We start from the raw sequence: 20,736 nt of genomic DNA, 5'->3' as shown, positions 1-20,736 counted from the left end.
TCAGGCAAGCACAAATTTTGCTTTGTTGGATTCCAGTGAAAACCTCACTTGTAAAAGATAAGCCCCTTCCATGAAAAATGTATCTTTCACATCCAGGGCTACCATCCATGATTGGGACACTTTCTGAATTTGACTTATAAGTTCTGAAAAATTTATAACAGCAGCAGTTAAAGACACAGTATTGGCATGCTGTTTGTCTGGGAGTAATCCTTGGATATACCTAATTTTAGGAGGTGGAATCCCAGTTTCAGCCATGGGTGCCTGGACAAGAAGGCAGTTTTCCATAAAAAGAACCAAGAAGGTTCTTTTCCATAAAAAGGAAAGCATGGAGCCCCAGTGTTTGGAAGCCAGGTGAAAGCTGGCCCTCAGGAAGCCAAGTTCAGTCAGACTTGACTGTAATGATAGGTTTTCTCTGGGAGCACTCCTTGGATATATGGAATTTTGGAGGTAGAATCCCAGTTTTGGCCATGGGCGCCTGGAGAAGAAGGATGATTCTTTCCCACAGGAAGGAAAGCATGCAGCCCTGGTGTATTAAGGGCAGATGAGAAGCAGCCCTAGGCATGCCAAGGTCAGCTGGACCTGTCACGCAGCCCCTGGGAGGTCAAGTCAGCCAGACCCGTTCCTCGTTTCCTTGCTTCCGTTGGGTCCTGCAGTGTCAAAATGGCCCCTTGGTTCCATGAGGCCCTGCAGATTCACCATTGTATCCTTGGTTTTGCAGTGTCACAATGGACCCTTGATTACAAAAGGCCCCTCAGTGTCACAATGGCCTTTTTTTTTCCATGAGGCCTAGCAGTGTCACAATTATGTCCTTTGTTCCACAGTGTCACAATAGACCTTTGGTCCCACGAGCCCCCACAGAGTAACAATGATCCCTGGGTTCCACAAGGCCTCGTAGTGTCAGAATAATTTCCTTGGTTCCATGGGGCCTTGCAGTGTCACAATAATACTCTTGACTCCATTATGCCCTGCAGTGTCACAATAGATCCTTGGATCCATTGGGCCTCGCAGTGTCACAAGTGCCCCTTGGTTCTGTGAGGCCCCACAGTGTAGCAATTTTCTCCTTGGTTATGCAGTGTCACAATGGCCCCTCAGTTCCATGGGGCCTGGCAGTGTCACAAAAGCCACTTGATTGCTTGGGGCCCTGCAATGTCTCATGACTTCGTGGTTCCATTGGGCCCTGCAGTGTCACAATGGCACTTTGTTTCCATGGAGCTCCACAATGTCACTATGATCCCCTTCATGCCACAAGGGCCCTTTTGATTATTTGAGGCTCCAAAGTGTCATAATGGTCTCCATGGTTTCATGAGGCTTTGCAGTGTCACAATGGTCCCTTGGTTACACAAGTCCTTGCAGTGGTACAATGCACCCTGAGTTTCAGGAGGCCCTGCAGTGCCAAAATGGCCTCTTGGTTCCATGAGGCTGTGCAGTGTCACAATGGCCTCATTGGTTCCAGAGGGCCTAATAGTGTCACAATAGATTCCATTGTTCCGTGAGGCTCTGCACTGTAACAATAGCCCTTTTCTTCCACAAGGTCCTGCAGTGTCACAGCGACCCCTTGGCTCCATGGCACCCCACAGTATCACCATGGACTCTTTGGTTCTGTAGCATCACATTGTACCCTTGGTTACACAAGGCCTCACAGAGTGACAATGGCTCCTTGATCCCATGAAGCTGCGCAGTGTCACAATGACCCCGTGGTTCTATGAGGCCCCACAGTGTCATAATGGTCTCCATGGTTCCATGAGGCTCTGTAGTGTAACAATAGTCTCCTTGTTTGATAAGGTTCCATAGTGTCACAAGGGTATCCTTGTTTCCACAGTGTCAACAGTGGACCCTTGGTTTGATGAGGCCCCACAATGTCACAATGGTCTCCTTAGTTCCATTGTCATGCAAAAGTTCCAGGTGTTAATACACGTTCAGGTGCGGGGATTAAAGAGGCATGGACTCTACTGGGTGTAGCAAGCAAAGCCAGTTTATTGTACACATCACCAGCATTTTATAGTTTACTACTTCTGGGCAGATCCATAGGCTCAAACCCCCCTGCTGCATTCCCATAGCAACACTATCAAGTCCTTGCAGATTCCCTCTTGTGACAGCAGTGTCCTGGCTAATCATCCTTTTGCACCAGAGGCTCAGGTCATGGCATCTTGTTCGTTCCATGTTTACCTCTTGTTCTTGCCTTGGGCTTTGTTTTGTCTCTGCTTCTTGTTCTTGCCTTGAGTTTTTATCTGTCCCATGGCTTTTGCAGCACCAAGGCTAGAAGGTCTGCACAACTATCAGCTTTCGTTGCTCTCTGGTTCCTGTTAATTCCCCCTCTCTGTTCAACGATCATTATTTGCTTTATTGATTTATTAGTCAATCTCTGAATATGTTGAATCAAGCAAGGCAAGCATATCACTATGATTAACAGCACCCGTAATATAAACATTCCCATCTTAAATAAATTTTTGATCCATCCAGTGATCCCCCAGTTCCAAAAAGGCTATTAAACCAATCAGCTCTATCTTCTACTTTTAATTTGGCTACACTATCTTGTAAAGCTTTAATACTCACGTGAATAGATTGGGAGTGATCAGAAAGGTTCATACAGCACATTCCATCAAAATCTTCGCATCCATGTCCATGTGCTAAGAGCAAGAAATCAATAGCAGCTCGATTCTGCAATGTAGCATATCTAATTGAATCAACATTGGTTAACAATCCTGTTAAAACAAGCGAAGTAGCATTAGTTGGTGTAGCTAGCCCGCACCCTAGCTTGTTTAACAATCCCAGTGCTTTTCTGGCTGCTACTCCTGGAGCAAAAAAGGAGGCTGCCCAATGTCGCTGTAGTGACCAAAAGTCAAGGTTATCATCACAATCGGGCAAACGCATGAATACTGTTTTTCTTTCTGCGGAAATCTATGTTGCAAAATTATGGATGTGTTGCGTGTTAACAGCAAGAGTTGCCCCAAACTACAGGGGCCTCCCTTAATATGAGATGGAATAGCAGCCCAAGCTCTGTCTCCACAAATAAAAAACACTCCTGCTGGTAGTGATAATGGAGCATTAGTAGAGTGAGAGAAAATATTAGTAGTGTAATTGCAGCAAGTGCTTGCATTTCTTAATATAGGCTGGGTCACAGAAACATCCCATGCTTTAGATTGGTTGCTCCCAGAATAGTTAACACAAAGGTCCATTTTTACGGACCATAAAAGCTCTATTTCTTGGGGTTCAAGAGTTGCGTGAGGGAGATATGGGACCCGTTGGTCCCAAGCATCGGCATGATTTTCCGAATCAAGAATGTGAGTTTGAGAGGGATGTGGCCTCATCTAAACCAACAAGGCAAGTAGAAAATGGATTCTCAGGAGAGGCTGTAGCCAAGCATAAGGTATCCTGCCCTGTTAGACTGGCTAAAGTTATCCATACATTTGTTTTTGGCTGATTAACAGGCGAAGCAAAAGTAACAGAAAAAAGCATTAATACTAAAAAAGCTTTTGTTAGCATAAATCAAGCTTTACCTTTTAACAAGAGTACTGCTAGAATATTTCACCACAGTAGTGGGCCATTGTTCAGCAAAGATTTCCAAGTGTTCAAGCAAGCCATAGATGTGCCTGCACACTAGAGTCTTTATCTGTATATCACCGATTCAAGGGCATTAATCCTTTTGTGTATTCTGATCAGCTGGTTGTTCAATGAAGGCTGGAACCCAACGAGGACCAGTATCTGTGAAAAAACAAGCATGACCCCTTCCCCATGTAATGAGGGGAAATGGAGCTATGATTTTCCCACTTTCTGGGTCTTTTACAGGGACTCGTGCTTTCTGCCCTGTGTCTAATGATGTTTCCTTAGAAGTGGAAAAGTGTTTTATTATAGGGGGAACCTTGCTATCACCATAGCAAATTAAAAAATTAAAAACACACAGTGCCTTGTGTAGCCTTTCCATTGGTGTGCATCCCAGCCTTCTGTTGTGCTAAAAGACGCTTAAGTGTTGAATGAGCACATTCAATAATTGCTTGTCCTGTGGGGGACTGAGGGATGCCTGTAATATGATTCCCCATAATGTGAAAAAGGAGGAAAGTAAGTGAGAAGTGTAAGCAGGACCATTATCAGTTTCAATCTGCTGGGGAATCCCTAAAGCTGCAAAAGCTGCCAAAAAATGGCGGCAAACATCTTTGGCAGTTTCTCCTGTGTGACATGATGCAAACAATGCACCTGAGAAAGTGTCAATAGATGAGTGAACATATTTGAGGTGGCCAAATTCAGGATAGTGAGTGACATCAGTTTGCCATACCTGGAGGCTTTGTAGGCCATGTGGGTTAATTCCCGGTGAGTCTGTCACAAAATTATGACTGACAATCAGGGCAAGCAGCAATGATGTCTTTCGCTTGCTGGCACTTTGAAGCAAATGTGCGACAAAGGGCTGCAACATTCTGGTGAAAAAAGGAATGGCTAAGTTTGGCTTGTGCAAAACAATCAGAAAGTACCTGAACAGGTAAGGTAAGCAAATCAGCTTGTCAGTTTCCTTCTGCTATAACACGTGGTAACGTTGTGTGAGAGCAAACATGCATAACAAAATAAGGATGTTGTCTGGTGTCTAAAAGGAAAATTAATTGTTGCAACCACTGAAAAAGATCAACATTAGACACTTCTCTCAAAACAGCAGCTTCAGCTCTTTCAACAATACCTGCAACATAAGCAGAATCTGTTACCAAATTTAAAGGCGTGGGCCATTTTTGAAAAGCACGAACAACTGCAGCTAATTCCACAATTTGTGGAGACCCAGAAACTACAGTCACATCAGATGCCCACATACCAGTCTCATTGACCCTCCAAAGTAAAAAACATTTGTGGGATCATCCAGAGCCATCAGTAAATACTGTAAGAGCTTGTAATGGCGTCTCACTGCGCTTGGGTTTTAAAAGATGTCTCAGTTTTTGAGACAAAACTTCAGGAGGAAACACTCTAGAGTGAGTGTCTCCTGCAAAGGGAAAAGCGCCTCCCCTTTTCCTCCGTCGATGAGACAAATGGGTCACAAGAAGTGAAGGTGGGAAAAAGAAACCAAACTGTTTAGTAACACACAAACAAAACAGGGTAGAACAAGATAAAAAAAACCCCTCAAAATACAACAAATTCTCAGAGAGGGAACAGACATCTGGGCTCGGACCAGCCGGGGCCACCCCGCGGGTCTGCTGGGGCTGCCCCCGCAGACTCCCTGGACCGGTGAGGAGGGAAGGGAGGCAGTGAGGCAAGGGGAAGGAAAGGGGAAAAGAAGAACAAGAAAAAAACACAACAGAACCTTTTCCCAACTAGCTGGAACACAAAGGAACCCCAGAAAACCAGCACAGAGCTCCCGGCGCACTCCCTCCTGACCCCTGGAGCCGTTGGGCCAAACCATTCAACTCCCCCTCGGGTCAGTGGCTCCGGCCCCACTGCCGGGTCCATCTTAAAGGCACAGCATACTTGGGCATTGAGCAGATGGTTAAGGAATAAAGCAGCTTCATAACGTCACTCCAGGACATTCCACCCCTTATTCCATACCGTCTGCTCAATGCCCAAATTAATACATTTCAACTTCAAACACACACGTTTATACATATATACATAGCTATATACAAACAGTGGCAGTAACATTCAACAAACATATATAGACATTCCAACATTACAAGCGGTTCTCACCCACCATCAAATCTCCCTGCGGTACAGGGAGACAACATGTCTCTCCATCCTTCTGCATTATCCACCATGTGCAGCCTGGCCCCTGAGCAATGACAACCCCACGGATGGGTTTGTCTTTACTCGATACAGAAGTAATCCAAACAGATTTTCCCAAGAGTCCCCTGACATGCACTGCTGGGACCTTGTCTCCATCTACTGTATGCAGGGGTTTGGATTGGGCAGGCCCTGCTCGGTTGGTGGAGCCTCGGGTGTTCACCAACCATGTGGCCTTAGCTAAATGCAACTCCCAGTTTTTAGAAGTTCCCCCACCCAGTGCCTTCAGGGTGGTTTTGAGCAGGCCATTGCACCATTCCACTTTGCCAACTGCTGGTGCATGGTAAGGGATGTGGTACACCCACTCAATGCCATGTTCTCTAGCCCAGGTGTTAATAAGGCTATTCCTAAAATGAGTCCCACTGTCAGATTCAATTCTCTCAGGTGTACCATGCCTCCAAAGGACTCTCTTTTCAAGGCCCAGGATGGTGTTACGCGCTGTGGCATGAGGCACAGGGTAGGTCTCCAACCATGCAGTGGTGGCTTCTACGTAGCACTTGCCTTGGCGGGTTTGAGGCAGTGTGATGTAATCAATCTGCCAGGCCTCCCCATACTTGTATTTGGACCATCGCCCACCGTACCACAGAGGCTTCACCCGCTTGGCCTGCTTGATCGCAGCGCATGTCTCACAGTCATGGATAACCTGGGAGATACTGTCCATAGTTAGATCCACCCCTCAATCTCGTGCCCACTTATAGGTGGCATCTCTGCCTTGATGACCTGAGGCATCATGGGCCCATCAAGCTACGAACAACTCTCCCTTGTGCTGCCAATCCAAATCTATCTTTGAACCTCTATCTTTGCAGCCTGATCTATGTGTTCGTTGTTTCGGTGTTCCTCATCAGCCCAACTCTTGGGGACATGGGCATCTACATGACGGACTTTCACGGGTAGCTTCTCTACCTGAGTGGCAATGCTTTTCCACTCCTCAGCAGCCCAGACTGGTTTTCCCCTACGCTGCCAGTTTGCCTTCTTCCACCTTTCCAGCCACCCCCACAGAGCATTGGCTACCATCCACAAATTGGTGTAAAGGTAGAGCTTTGCCCACTTCTCTCTTTCAGCAATGTCTAGAGCCAACTGGATGGCTTTGAGTTCAGCAAGTTGGCTCGATCCACCTTCTCCCTCAGTGGCTTCTGCAACCCGTTGTGTGTACAGCTGCTTTCCACTTCCAGTTCATCCCTATGATGAGACAAGAAATGTCGGTGAAAAGAGCGTAGCGTGTGTCTTCTGATGGCAGTTGGTTGTATGGTGGAGCTTCCTCAGCACATGTCACTTGTTCCTCCTCATCAGTGAGACCAAAGTTTTCACCTTCAGGCCAATTTGTGATTATTTCTAAGATCCCAGGGCAATTCAGGTTTCCAATATGGGCACGTTGTGTTATGAGGGCAATCCGCTTGCTCCATGTGGCAACGGTGGCATGGTGGGTAGAGGGAACCTTTGCTTTGAACATCCACCCCAGCACCAGTAGCTGGGGTGCCAGAAGGAGCTGTGCTTCAGTGCCGATTACCTCTGAGGCAGCCAGGATTTCGTTCTCTGTTGGGGTGTAGTTGGCTTCAGACCCTCTGTAGCTTCAGCTCCAGAATCCCAGTGGCCGACCTCGAGTCTCACCAGGCACCTTCTGCCAAAGGCTCCAGGACAGATCTTTATTCCGAGCTGCAGAGTAGAGCACGTTTCTCACCTCTGGTCTTGTCTTGACTGGACCCAGGGCTACCGCATGAGTGATTTCCTGCTTGATCTGGGTGAAGGCTTGCTGCTGTTAAGGGCAGTGGAAATCGTTCTTCTTACGGGTAACCAGATAGAGAGGGCTCACAATTTGACTATATTCAGCAATGTGCATCCTCCAAAAGCCTATGGCACCTAGGAAAGCTTGTGTTTCTTTTTTGTTGGTCGGTGGAGACATCACAGTGATTTTATTGATAACCTCAGTAGGAATCTGACGCCATCCATCTTTCCACTTCACCCCCAGGAGTTGGATCTCTCGGGCAGGTCCCTTGACTTTGCTCTTCTTGATGGCAAAACCAGCTTCCAGGAGAATCTGGATGATCTTCTTTCCCAAATACCTCTGATGCTGTGTTCTCCCACATAGTGATGTCATCAATGTACTGCAGATGTTCTGGAGCCTCACCCTTTTCCAGTGCAGTCTGGATCAGTCCATGGCAGATGGTGGGACTGTGCTTCCACCCCTGGGGCAGTCGATTCCAGGTGTACTGCACACCCCTCCAGGTGAAGGCAAACTGAGGCCTGCACTCTGCTGCCAGAGGAATGGAGAAAAATGCATTGGCAATGTCAATAGTGGCGTACCACTTCGCTGCTTTGGACTCCAGCTCGTACTGGAGCTCCAACATGTCCGGCACAGCAGCGCTCAATGGTGGAGTCACTTCATTTAAGGCACGATAGTCCACAGTCAATCTCCATTCCCCGTCAGACTTGCGCACAGGCCAGATGGGGCTGTTGAAGGGTGAGTGGGTCTTGCTGACCACCCCTTGGCTCTCCAGCTCGCGGATCATCTTGTGGATGGGAATCACAGCATCTCTATTTGTCCGATACTGCCGGCAGTGCACTGTCGAGGTGGCAATTGGCACTCGCTGCTCTTCTACCTTCAGAAGCCCAACTGCAGAAGGATTCTCGGTCCGCGCAGGCAGGGTGCTCAATTGCCTAATGCCCTCTGCCTCCACAGCAGCAATCCCAAATGCCCACCTGAGTCCCTTTGGGTCTTTGAAGTACCCGCTATGGGGGAAATCTATGCCCAGAATACACAGGGCCCCTGGGCCAGTCACAATAGGATGTTTCTTGCACTCTTGTCCAGTTAGGCTCATGTTGGCTTCAAGCAGGGTCAACTGCTGTGATTCCCGTTACTCCAGAAATAGAAATCAGTTCTGCCCCAATGTGTCTTGATGGAATCAAGGTGCACTGCGCGTCCGTGTCAACCAAGGCTTCGTATTTTTGTGGTTCTGATGTGCCAAGTCATCGAACCCACACCGTCCAAAAGACGCAATTTTCCCTGGCCTCTACCTGGCTAGAGGCAGGGCCCCTCTAGTCTTGGTTATCATTCAAAACTCAAGCTACTTCCTTTCTGGTGGAACTCCCTCTCTCAGCATTACCATCCTTCAATTCACGCACCTGTGCTGCCAGGACAGAAGTTGGTTTTCCATCCCACCTCCTCATGTCTTCCCTACTGTCACACAGGAAGAACTACAGTTCAGCTCTTGGGGTGTACGCTCTCTCCCTAGCCATGGGACGTCTGCTTCTGGTAACAGGGCCTCCGACCTGCACTGTTGCGATTTGGAGAAGGCCCTCTTTCAGCTCCTTCCTGAGTTTCTGATGAGTCTTGTCCATCCTATCTTGCATCTTCTGTATGGTCTCTGACAGACTCTTTTCCACAGCTGCAATTCTTGCTTGTGTTGAGCCATGCACAGTGTCTGCATATGCCTGGAGCCTCCTCACCATAGAACTCACTGTCTCGTCCCCGTCATTCCATGTCAGGGCTCCTAATTGCTTGGTCATCTGAGAATATGACCTCTATCACTGCCAGTTCTCTCAGGCATTGAATCCCTTGTTCCATGGTCTTCCAGGGGTTTAGCTGCAGCTGGAGATCTTCTCGGCACAGATATCTTTCCTTCACACTTCTTAAGAGCCGTGTTCAGAGACCAAGAGTTCAGGGCCCCTTGTCATTCCTTGGTCGATACTTAGATCACATGACAGGGATCCCAAATGCCATCCAGAATTGTACCATCACCTGCAGTGTCCCAGATTTGGACCATCCAACTTAATATAGTTTCATCAGGCCGTCGGGTGTAATCTTTCCTTGGGGTACGAAGGCTCTCTATGAACAGGGACTCGGTAATGATTTCAGGTTCCACTTCCTCTGCTGGCTGTGAAGGTCCTGGCTGCTCATCATCATCCACTGGGCGAATGGATTTGGCTTTGTGTTTCTTTCTCTGGACAGGGGCAATTCTTGTTGGTTTAGGCTCCCAATCTGCTTTAGATGCAGCTGGAGTGATTGGGGTGTCTGCTGGCTTATTCTCCTGCCCCTCTGGCTGTATATTCTGTCCTACAGAATCCAGCAGCGTGCGGTAAGCGTTAGCCAGGACCCAGCACATGGCAATGAGCTTTTCCTTTTCATCAGTGTTTGTACCGGTTTGGCCAAATTTAGAAATATATCCTCTGAGAGAAGGCACAACCACCCCTCCCCCCCACCAGGTTTGGGAAAAAAAAAAAAATTTTCCTCGAAGGAAAGTGAAGATAAAACTATTTATTTAACAAACACCCGGGAAAGGAAAATAAGGTTAAATGGTAAAATCTCTCGCTGTGGAGGAAAAACCTGAGAAAGCATTAGAGTCCTCCCTTTGGTCTCCTCGGAGCTGGGGCTTGGCCCAGGGCCAGGCCCTCTGTGCCCGGTGGAAAGTCCTCCCGATGTGCTCTGAGGTTGAAAGCAGTCCAGTAGAAAAGGGAGAAAATCCGGAATTCCAGAGAAGGAAAAGCAAAGTCCAACTCTCAGTCTCTCTCCGGAGAACCAGCAAACTGGAAAACAAACTGGCCAAAAGCTGACTGGAAAAACAGCAAGCCGGGTGCTTCCTCGCTCCCCTGCCGCAGCTGGGGGGAGAAAAAAACCTGCTATCTTTATATGACCTTGAACGAGCTGCAAACTGCTTTGAGAAAGTTTTGCTCAATTTTTTTCTTCCTCCTCTCAGGCTCAGTTTAGAGGCATAGAAAGGCACAAAAATGAATTTCTGGGCATAGGCAGCAATATGGGATACACATCATAACGTCACCCCAAGACAGTGTTGTTATTGTATTACTGCTGGCCTGGGCCCTAGGGTATATCACCGTGTCCCGCAGCCATAGGGAGGAGGAGGAGAGAAGATCCAGCAGGCAGGAATTGTGCAGCAAGATTTATTCATTTAATTATTTTACAAACTCTTTTATAGACTTTTTTCTTCGTAGTCTAATTGGACAAAGGACCAGCCACCCCTTGGGGGTGATTGGCTAAAATCCTAAAACATCCATTGTCAAAATATTTTTCTACTATACCATAAACAAGACTTTTCAAGGTTGCAGGTGACTTGGTTGTTTCCATACTCTGCTACCTCTTCTGTGAGAGAGAAAAGTCTCTCACGGACTTAGAAAATAGCAAGAAAATCCTTGCTAGCAGCATTTTTGTATCTACAATTCCCCCTTTTTGTTTTGTAAGATAACAACTCTACTATTAATCCTAAATAGAAATCTACATCAGTTATTAATTCCAAATATGTCCTTAAGACTTTAACTATCTGACTCCATAACAAGAAATTTAAGGTTCAGTCTCTGCTTGTGGAAGGACCATCCCAGTCTTTGCTTGTAGAAGGACCATCTGCCTGATGGTCAACATCTTGGTCATCATCAGAAGAGTCATTAGGCTGATGATCTACATTCTGGTCGCCATTTGGATGGTTGGCGTTCTGGTCATCACTTGGAGGTTGCCTGTTCTGCTTCTGGTGCCGTAGGTCAGGGCGAACGCATTTTGAAGGTAGTCACCGTACCCCAGTATCTGTGGAAACGCAAGCATACCCATGACCCCAAACGATAAGCTCATGCAGGCCTTCCCACTGGTTAGTGAGTAAATTCCGTACCCAGACTTTTGCCTGGGGCAGTTGTCTCTCGCCTGCAGACTCGAAGCTGAGTCCGGGGTGGACGGGCGTTCGGCAGGATCAGGGTACATGTCATCTGTGGCCTTTGGTCAGAGATGTCTGCAGTCCAGAAGGCCTGCGGAAGTCCCGTAGATCCACTGCCGCTATCTTCGTGAGTTGGTTGTTCTATCCTGGGGACACAAGACTTAAAAGGCACTAATTTAGCAAGGCAGGTCTTTTCAGGAATAGTGACGGGGTTTTTGCGTGGAGACCATAGTGCAAATCTGACTAAGATTCCTTGATGGGCAACGTCAGGTTTTCCCACCAGCATTGCACTGGATCCCTGGGCTAAGGGTCCATATGCATCCAAGGGAACCTTATAAATACCGCTAGAGTCTAAGACGACTGCGGCTGCAATGTGGACATCAAAACTGTCTGATCCCTGGGTGCTGTCTCTAGGGTGGCTAGGTAGGCCTGTGCCTGTACCTGTGCCGCTCTCTGGGGGAGTGACTGCATCGGAGAGCAATTCCCCCTCCTTGCACCCCGGCGGAAGTTTCCCGACAAAGGCCGACCATCGGCATGAGTCCGGGATCTACAATAGTCCGAGCAATGCCCTGGTCTGCCACACCTCTTGCACTGGGGGATCAGTGTGTTCTCTTTTTGGTTTGGCTTAGGCTGCTTCCGTTTTTTTGCCTGTTTTGGTTGCTTTGGTTCACAATCAGAAGATGTGTGAACAGGCTGCAGGAACGCAGCCAAAGCAGACCTTCTCTGGTTCCCAGATCCCACCTTAGCGCAGGCTTCAACCATGTCTGTTACCTCAGGATCTCCTGGTAAGGCATCTATGATTTTTCTGCACTCTTCATTTGCGCTCTCACTAACTGCCTTAACAACATCTGTCTTAACCCGTCATCCTCAACCTGCTTCTCGAGAGAAGCAGCGACTTTCTCTACAAAAGAGAGGAATGACTCTGATTTCCCTTGAACTATTTCAGTATATTTCTAGGCGCAGACAACTCTGGTTTTCAACAGGGCAGCCACGCCGACCTGTTGAGCTTGCTGCAGGACGCTAGAGGACAAGTTACCCTGTAGACTGGGATCAGAGAAGGGACCAGTCCCCATCAAAGCATCCATTCCTGCTGTCCATCTAGGACTGGCAGCAGGGAGCTGCATATTCCCTAATGCAGCCTTGTAGGCCAGCTTTCTCCAGGTATTCTCAAAAACTGTAAATTGTACAAGTTGAAGCAGAATTTGACCTGAGTGTCTGATATCAAATGGAGAAAGCAAATCTGTATTTATCACCCTTATTATCTGCATAACCTCAGCAGAACCTAGCCCATGTTGTGCCACCTTGGATTGCAGGTCCTGGGCAACTTTCCAAGCAATTACCTCATGCTTATCATGCTCGCCTGAATTTGGGAGAGCCTTATACACTGGGAAAGCTTGGATCTCCCCTTTTGAGGAGTCACTACCATCCTGAACTTCTGGCACAGCCTGTGGATGGAGTTTAACAGCTTCCCGGTTACCCCCAGAATCCTCAGATCTATTTGGCATTCCAAGTGTTTCCAATAACCTCCAGTCACCCTCCTCCAATGCTCGCATCTTAACTGACTCTAAGAAGCGATTGTAGTGAGTTGGACGCACTGTTACCATGCAGTCCTGAAAGGTCCAGGGGCGAGACTGGCACAGCCTTTTCCTTTGCCGCGCAGCTACAGCCACCTGACGACCTGGGGCCAGAACCTCATCTGCCTCACTGCCTGCCGATGAATCATCAGGCAAAGGCAACTTTGAGGTGCTGGGAGTGAATGGAAATGGATGGAGAGGGGCACTTCGGCTAAGTTTGCTAGAGCCAGAACAGACAGCACAGACTGCAGTTGGCTGCGCTGCAGTTTCAACAGCAGCTTCTTTACGGGAGGCCGTCTCGGCTGGTCCCGACCAAACCGGTACTGGAGCTGCTGCTGCTGTCTCTGGGGCTATGGCCGCGCCCGGCGCCGCGCTTTTCTCTTACACCGCGGCATCGTTCAGCACCATCTCTGGCCCTTGCGCTGCAGCCGCGCCTGGCGCCGCCCCTGGCCCTTGCTCTGCGGCCACGTTTGGCGCCGCTGCCCCCGGCCGCCGCTCTGCAGCCGCCGCCGCTTCCTGGTTTTCCAGCGGCAGCACTGCTTCCAATTTTGCTGCTGGCCGCACCGCTTCCTGGTTTGGAGACGCGGCTCCCGCGGGTGCCGCGGGCGGTGCTGGCGGCGCGGGCCCAGTGTGCACCGCACGGCAGGGTGGCTCTGGCATCCGCAGCAGTAGCAAGCTGAACAGGTCCTCCAGCTTTCGGGATATGTTCGGTAACTCTGTCAGCAAAGGCAGATGCTGTATTAAAAGGTCGATGGCTCGGTTCTGCAGCGGTGCAGAACAGTCCAGCGCCAAGGAGGGCAGCGGACCACACCCAGGCAGTCTCGGTGCAGTCTCGCCTGGCGCTACACCGGCTAAGAAAGGACATCCGGGTGATTTTGGCTCTGTTGGTGCGTACACAACCGAGCTAGGAGCTGCTCTGGGGGTCCAATTTGCTAAGCTGCTAATTTGCGGCCCTGGATAAGCCGTGGCTGCCGCCGAGCTGAACAGTAAGGCAGGCTGCACACCCTCCTGCTGCCCCGACCCTCCCGCCTCTGCCGGCGCGGGGTCCCTGGGGGCCGCCGAGTCCTGCAATTGTGGAGGGTGAGGCGGCGCAGGTTCTGCCTGTGGAGCCAGGGGGGTTTTTCCGGATCCACCATCATTTGCCCTGGAAGCCCAGTCAGCGGGGTCCTCCACGGACATTCCTCTGTCACTCATCACTGAAATAGGCGAGCCAGCTCTGCTGCTACAGTCAAGGTCTGTCAGCAGAAAAAATAATGAACGCCAGGTTTTGTATAATTCTAACGCTGCTGGATCCCCAGTCGGGAGCTCGTGTCGGACAGCACAGCCAAGTTCCTGCCATAAGGCAAATTCCAGGGCAGTATCTCTGTCCATGGAAATCCCTTTTAAGGTAGCCCAGTCTAATAATTCCCGAACTGAGTTTTCAGGAATGGAGGTGTACATTATACTAAACACACCTTTCCAGACCAGTACCACAGCGTCAGTTTGTGAGCCGCTGTTTGCCATTTCTCAGTCACGTTGGACCTCCCGGTCCCAGGGGAGAAGGGGAACAGCGTATCTCTAGAGAAATTCGGCTTGGCTTGCAGCAGCAGGGCACATCAGAGAGTGCAGATCACGTCAGGCAGCACCAAATATTACCGCTGGCCTGGGCCCTAGGGTATATCACCGTGTCCCGCAGCCATAGGGAGGTGGAGAGAAGATCCAGCAGGTAGGAATTGTGCAGTAAGATTTATTCATTTAATTATTTTACAAACTCTTTTATAGACCTTTTTCTTCATAGTCTAATTGGACAAAGGACCAGCCACCCCTTGGGGTGATTGGCTAAAATCCTAAAACATCCATTGTCAAAATATTTTCCTACTATACCATAAACAAGACTTTTCAAGGTTGCAGGTGGCTTGGTTGTTTACATAACTCTGCTACCTCTTCTGTGAGAGAGAAAAGTCTCTCACGGACTTAGAAAATAGCAAGAAAATCCTTGCTAGCAGCATTTTTGTATCTACATTATTACAGTTTTCCTTCGGATACTTCCCCATCTCAGCTGGATTCTGAATTTGTTCAGGGGGGAAGTTCCAGGCTACTGGGTCAGAAAACTGCTTCAGGGTCTGGCCTATGTCCTCCCATACCCCAGAGCACTTAGGATTTTCCACAACTGGGGCAAGTGTCTGGGCAACCCCTCTGGAAATCTTAGCCCTTATTTTAGACAAGCTGGAGACCACATAGAGGAACCCTGCTAGATAAATAACAAGAAGGTGGTATCTTTGACATCCAGGGGAAACTGGACACTTTCAAAAGCTGACGTGCCAGATCTGAAGGGGAAGAGGGAGATGAATGGCTGGGAATTATCATCCCCTGCTTTTCCCCTAACAAACTGGGTCAGGAGACACTCAGCATCAAGATCACTTGGAGAATGATTTTATTATGACTTCTCTAAACTTAAAAACAATAAAATATTCCCTTTCTTAAAATAAAAAAATTCAGGGCTGCACTTTGAAATCCTCCTCCATAACAACACTACAAATCAACTCCAATTAACTGTACAAGCCTTGCAGACTTGAAGACAATTGACAAAAGATAACTCCTGAGGGTTTTCTTGTATTTTAATGACCCCTACGGTGGTTTTGGGGCTGAGTCCAGGACCCTCAGGGACTGAGAGGAGGATGAAGAAGCTGCTTAAGGCATCAGAAGAAAACTCCAAGTCCCTTGGAGCATCAATGGGCCCCACTGAGAGCAGGGACTGCCAAAGCCTCCCCAGGGACTCGTGAGAGCAGATCTTTGAGATCTGCCAGGATTGCAGGGAGCCAGAGGCTCTGAGCAGGGAACTGCAATGCTGAGAAAGCCCTGGGCTGGCTGGAGGAAGCAGAAAGGCCCAGTTCGTTGTTAGTATGCCGGATTTCTGCATCATGGATCTGTTGGACTACTCCAACAACATATAGGGAATCGCTGACTACATTCACTGGTTCCTTTGACCACTGTTGTAAGGCCCATATCACGGCACGCAGTTCGAGTGTTTGCAAGCTGTCAGCCGGTTCTCCTGCTATGACATGAGTCTTCCAGTGGTTGTTCTCTTTCCATGCACAGGTGGCCCGCTTCGTCTTCCTCCCCGCTTCTGTGAACACTGTGCGCTCTAGTACTGGCCGTTCTACATTCAGTGGGGGGTCCAGCCACTCATAGCGCCCCAGCAACTGCGCCAGCCCTCCCTGTGGGTGCTTGTTATGGACCACGCCGGTGAATCTGAGCAGAGCTTCTTGCAGTGCCTCCACGTGGCATAGCATCCACTCCAGGTCCCCCGTCCGGACCGGTACACTGTTGTCCTCTGCCTCCCTGCCGTCCAACTCCATCACTCAGTCGCGACTCTTTCGTATTAGAAGTGCCACCATCTCTACCCTGGACTGCAGTCTGGAGCGTGGCTGAGTCGGTGGGAAGATCCATTTAAGAATCCGGATGTCCTCCCCCTTTTTCTTTTGCCATTGGTGGATGATGGCATGTGAACCTGCTGCGCCGATCAGGGTGATGAGGATGGCGAGTGGGACTCCTTCTTCTCTGTATGATACCCATGCGTGCCACAGCTTATCTGCGACCTTGGCGAGAGCTGCTGCTTGGTCTGGGGAGCATTCTCGAGGTTCGGCAGCGTTAGTCCCATGCAGCCATGGCAGGAAGGGGGCGAGGTCAGCATTCGTGGTTCCCGTGACTCCACAGACCCATTGCAGATCTCCTAGCAGCTGCTGCGCATCATGGAGCGTGGAGATTTCTGTGTTTAGCTCAATCTTTTGGGGCCTAATTTGCGATTCTGATATGAGCCAGCCCAGGTACATCCATGGTGTAGTCCGCTGGATCTTCTTGGGGGCGATCTCTAATCCAGTCTCATGCAGTTGCTTTCTGACCCATTGCATCTCTTTATCTGGTAACTCTGTAGCAGTAGCTATCAGGATGTCATCCATGTAATGGTAGATGAGTGCTTCTGCGTAGCGTCGTCGAATCGGATGTAGCACCCAGTCAACATATAGCTGACACAGCGTGGGGGAATTTTTCATCCCCTGGAGTAGGACAACCCACTCCTAGCGCTTAGCAGGCTCACTGCAATTCTTTGTGAGCACTGTAAAGGCAAAATGTTCTGTGTCCTTTGGATGCAATGGGATTGTGAAAAAGCAGTCTTTTAAGTCAATTACAGTGATTTTCCATCCCGCTGGGATCATTGTAGAAGCTGGTAGCCCAGGTTGCAGCGCCCCCATAGTTTGCATGCACATATTCACTTGTCGAAGGTCATGATGGAGGTGCCATTTTCCTGGCTTCTTTGGGATCACAAAGATGGGGGTGTTCCATGGGCTGACTGAAGGCTTGATATGTCCTGCTTCTAGCTGTTCTGCAACAAGCTGTTCTGCTATCTTCAGCCTTACATCTGTTACCGGCCACTGCTCAACCCAGACAGGATCATCTGTTAACCAGGTGAGAGCCCATATGGGTGGCTGACTGGCAGCGGCCGTCAGCATAAATGCTGGTCTGTGGTGAGCACAAGGCCTAGCTGCACAAGGATGTCGCGTCTGATCAGGCCTTGCAGGGTCTGAGGCAGCTTCATAACATAGGGGCAACACACAATGGTTTGATTGTCCTCAAACTCTAGGGTAATTGGGGTTGCACTTACTTGGGGGATTTGTGCTCCCCCCACCCCTGCCAGTGTGGCTGCTGGTTTTTCCAGTTCCCAACCAGGTGGCCACACCACCTGGTTAATGATGGTAACGTCGGCCCCTGTGTCGAAAAGCGGCTGTATTTTGATGGCTTCTGCCCCCCTTCACAGGATCACTTGCCACTGAGGTCTCTGGGCCAGGTTCAATGTCCAAAACACATTGAACACAGAGGACCCAAAAGCGTGGTCTCCACGGACACTGCTGTTGCTGGTTCCCCCGTTGGTCATTAGGGGAAAGGGGACGATTTGGGCAATGCGACTGCCCTGCAGGATAGTTACAGGTGGTTGCAGCACGTAGGCTATCTTAATTTTGCCGGTGTAGTCAGCATCGATGACTCCAGGGAGCACCACTACTCCCTGCCAGCTGGTTGATGACCGCCCCACAAGTAGGCCACCCAGACGAGGGCCGTCTGATGACAGGGAGCCCTTGGCTGTGGTCGGGATCAGGGTGACCTGGTGGTTCGTCAGTGTGACTTCTATTGAGGTTACCACGTCCACTCTGAGGCTCCCTCGGGTGGCTGGCTGGTTCTGTTGAAGGAAACCACCGGGATTGCACTCAACTTCCGGCTCTTTGGGGTGCTCACTTGTGTCCTGGCACATAGACAATTCAGCAAGCTTCTTCATTAATTCATGCATCATCTCTCGGTGCTTCTTCTCCTCTTGGGGCTGACCCCCGGCAGCCCTGGCTGGCTCTGCCTCTGCCTCTGTGGGCAACAAAGCCATAGAGGCTGCTTCGCAGTCGGATGATGATCCACTCTCCGGCAGAGGGGTGTTGCGTGCTGCTATTTTCAGCCAGGTGCTAGGACCACTCGTTTCTCCTCTGCTCACCTGCGCCCTGCCCCCCGGGTTGGGAGCCTGTGCTTCCGCCTTTGCGGCCATTTCTCCCTCAGACTTCTGAGGGGTAACTTCCTTCCCCGCCGAGTCCAGCAGCTCCCGCAGTGAGCGTACAGGTGCTGCTGTTCCCTTAATTGGTCTGCCTGCGGTCAGCCCAAAGAATCATGCAGCCCTGGACTCCTCCCTGGTCTCTGGCCGCCGCTCTGTGAGACCCCCATCTCTTTCCTTCCCGGGGCCACCACCCCCCAGCACCTCCATGGCTGCCACAGCCACCTTCCTCTCTGCTTTCATTTCTGCAAGGGTATTAGTCACAGCTCTCCATGTTAATCTGAGAGCTTTTGCTTCTTTACCTTCCTTTCCACCCTCAATCGTGGACAGCCACAGTCTGTTTCCAACTTCCCACCACTCTTTGGTCAAGAACAAAAGCAAAGTGCATTTCAAAAACCCTTGTTCCCGGGCCCGCGTAACTAGGGCATAAAGATCTTCATCTTTTACAGTCTCGCCTCTCTTAGAAAGGATACTGGCTAGGAGACGAGTTGCAGCCTCATATTCCATAGCTTCCTTCTTACCTGCGGGGGCTTGCTCAGCCACGCGAGCTCCAGTCTCCGGCTCCACTCAACTTTTTTGCCGGGACACTCCCGCTCCAGCTCTCCAGGCTCCTCACCGTCAGTGCAATGATTCGGAGTCTTACCACATTCAAGCGAAACACATTTAAGCGAAAAACAAACCACATCTAAGTGAAACGCATTTAAGCGAAAAATCACTCAAGTCCCTGCTCAGGCACCAGGTTTTGCGGGGGGGGGGGGTCCCGAGTGCTGAAGAGCTGGCCGGATAAATGACACAGAGACTGATACGATTTGAGCATCTTTCTCCGTTTTATAGTTTACCTACACAAGCTTGTATCTACTTTGCAAAGATTCACGTCCTAGTCCCTCTGGACGGCCCCTGATCCGCGGGGGAGCCAACCAGTGTATAACTTTGCCAAGGATTTTCAAGGCTGCCTGCTGCCAGGTGTCTTCCAGGCTTGCCTGCAGCCAGGGGCCAGTTCAGGGGTTTTTCCTCAGCAACCCTGGGTTGTCCAATCTTTCCTGGGGTATCATATGCCCCTGTTCCACAAGGAATCCCTCTACAGCCCAGCCCTGAGCCCAGGCCTGGCCCAGCAGGGCCTGTCCCTCCCGGGTGGCTCGGGGCTGTTTGTGGGGCAGTGGGATGTGAGGGGGAGGAAGAACAAATGCCATAAACCTGAAACCCCTGTCAGCCTCCTCAGGGAGGGGAGACGGAGAAGCAAAGTGCAGCCCCTCAAAGGAAAGTTCCTTCTGTGGGGCATCCAGAGGCAGTGCCAGAGCCCAGGGGACACAGCCCTGGGTGCCTCTGGCCCTGCCAGCCCTGCCCAGCCCTTGGCCATCTCTCCTGCAGGCTGTGTCCCCTGTCCGTGCTGCTCCTCTGCCCTGGCCGGCTGCACATGCCCATCTCGCTGTCCCCCTAGCATTTCTCACCCCAGCATTTCTGTGCCCTCCCTGGGGTCCCTGCCCCCAGCGCTGCCGGCTCCTGGCACACAGAGCCGTGGCTGGTCCAGTCTCACACTGGGAGACCTTGTGCACCAACATTCTACCCTTGGAGGGACTTTTCTTCTTCCTCACCTCCAGCCTGAACCTTCCAAGCTGCGCTTTGGGGAGGTTTCCTTCTCTTCCCATTCCCAAGAATCCTCTGAAACCACCCTTGAAGCAGTTTCAGGATGAGCCCTGGGCCTCCTCTTCAGAAGGTCCAGCAGTCCAAGTCCCTCAGTATCACAGCGGTTTTGGATGGTAAAGTGCTGTGACCTTCCCAAAATCATCCCCAGCAGGAAGCCGCTCGGTGCAGCCACCACACTTGCACACACATGTATACACACACACACTGGATAGCTGGCAAAGCAGTCCGACGACAAAGGAGCAGGAAGGGTCTTCGCATGGGGTTCTATGGGAGAGATTTATTGCAGCCACACTCGTGCAAGGTTCCACAGAAGTAGGTCGAGAACAATGGGAGGTCTAGGGTTTTACACGAGAGGGGGGTAGGGCATCAGGGACCAATAATGGTCTGAGGGCAGGGGGCGGCACACAGGTGGGGCCAGAGTAAGGGAACCAATAGGGAAACTCTGAGGGCGTGGCAATGGGGTATATAAGGTAACAAGGAGTGGAGCAGCCAACGGAGCCAACCAGGGAAGCAGGACTAGGGCACATTATTATAACAGATCAGGGTATTCTGAGGG

Source organism: Corvus hawaiiensis, chromosome 37 (assembly GCF_020740725.1).
Source record: "Corvus hawaiiensis isolate bCorHaw1 chromosome 37, bCorHaw1.pri.cur, whole genome shotgun sequence".
NCBI lineage: Eukaryota > Metazoa > Chordata > Aves > Passeriformes > Corvidae > Corvus > Corvus hawaiiensis.
Note: the sequence above shows the minus strand (reverse complement) of the source record.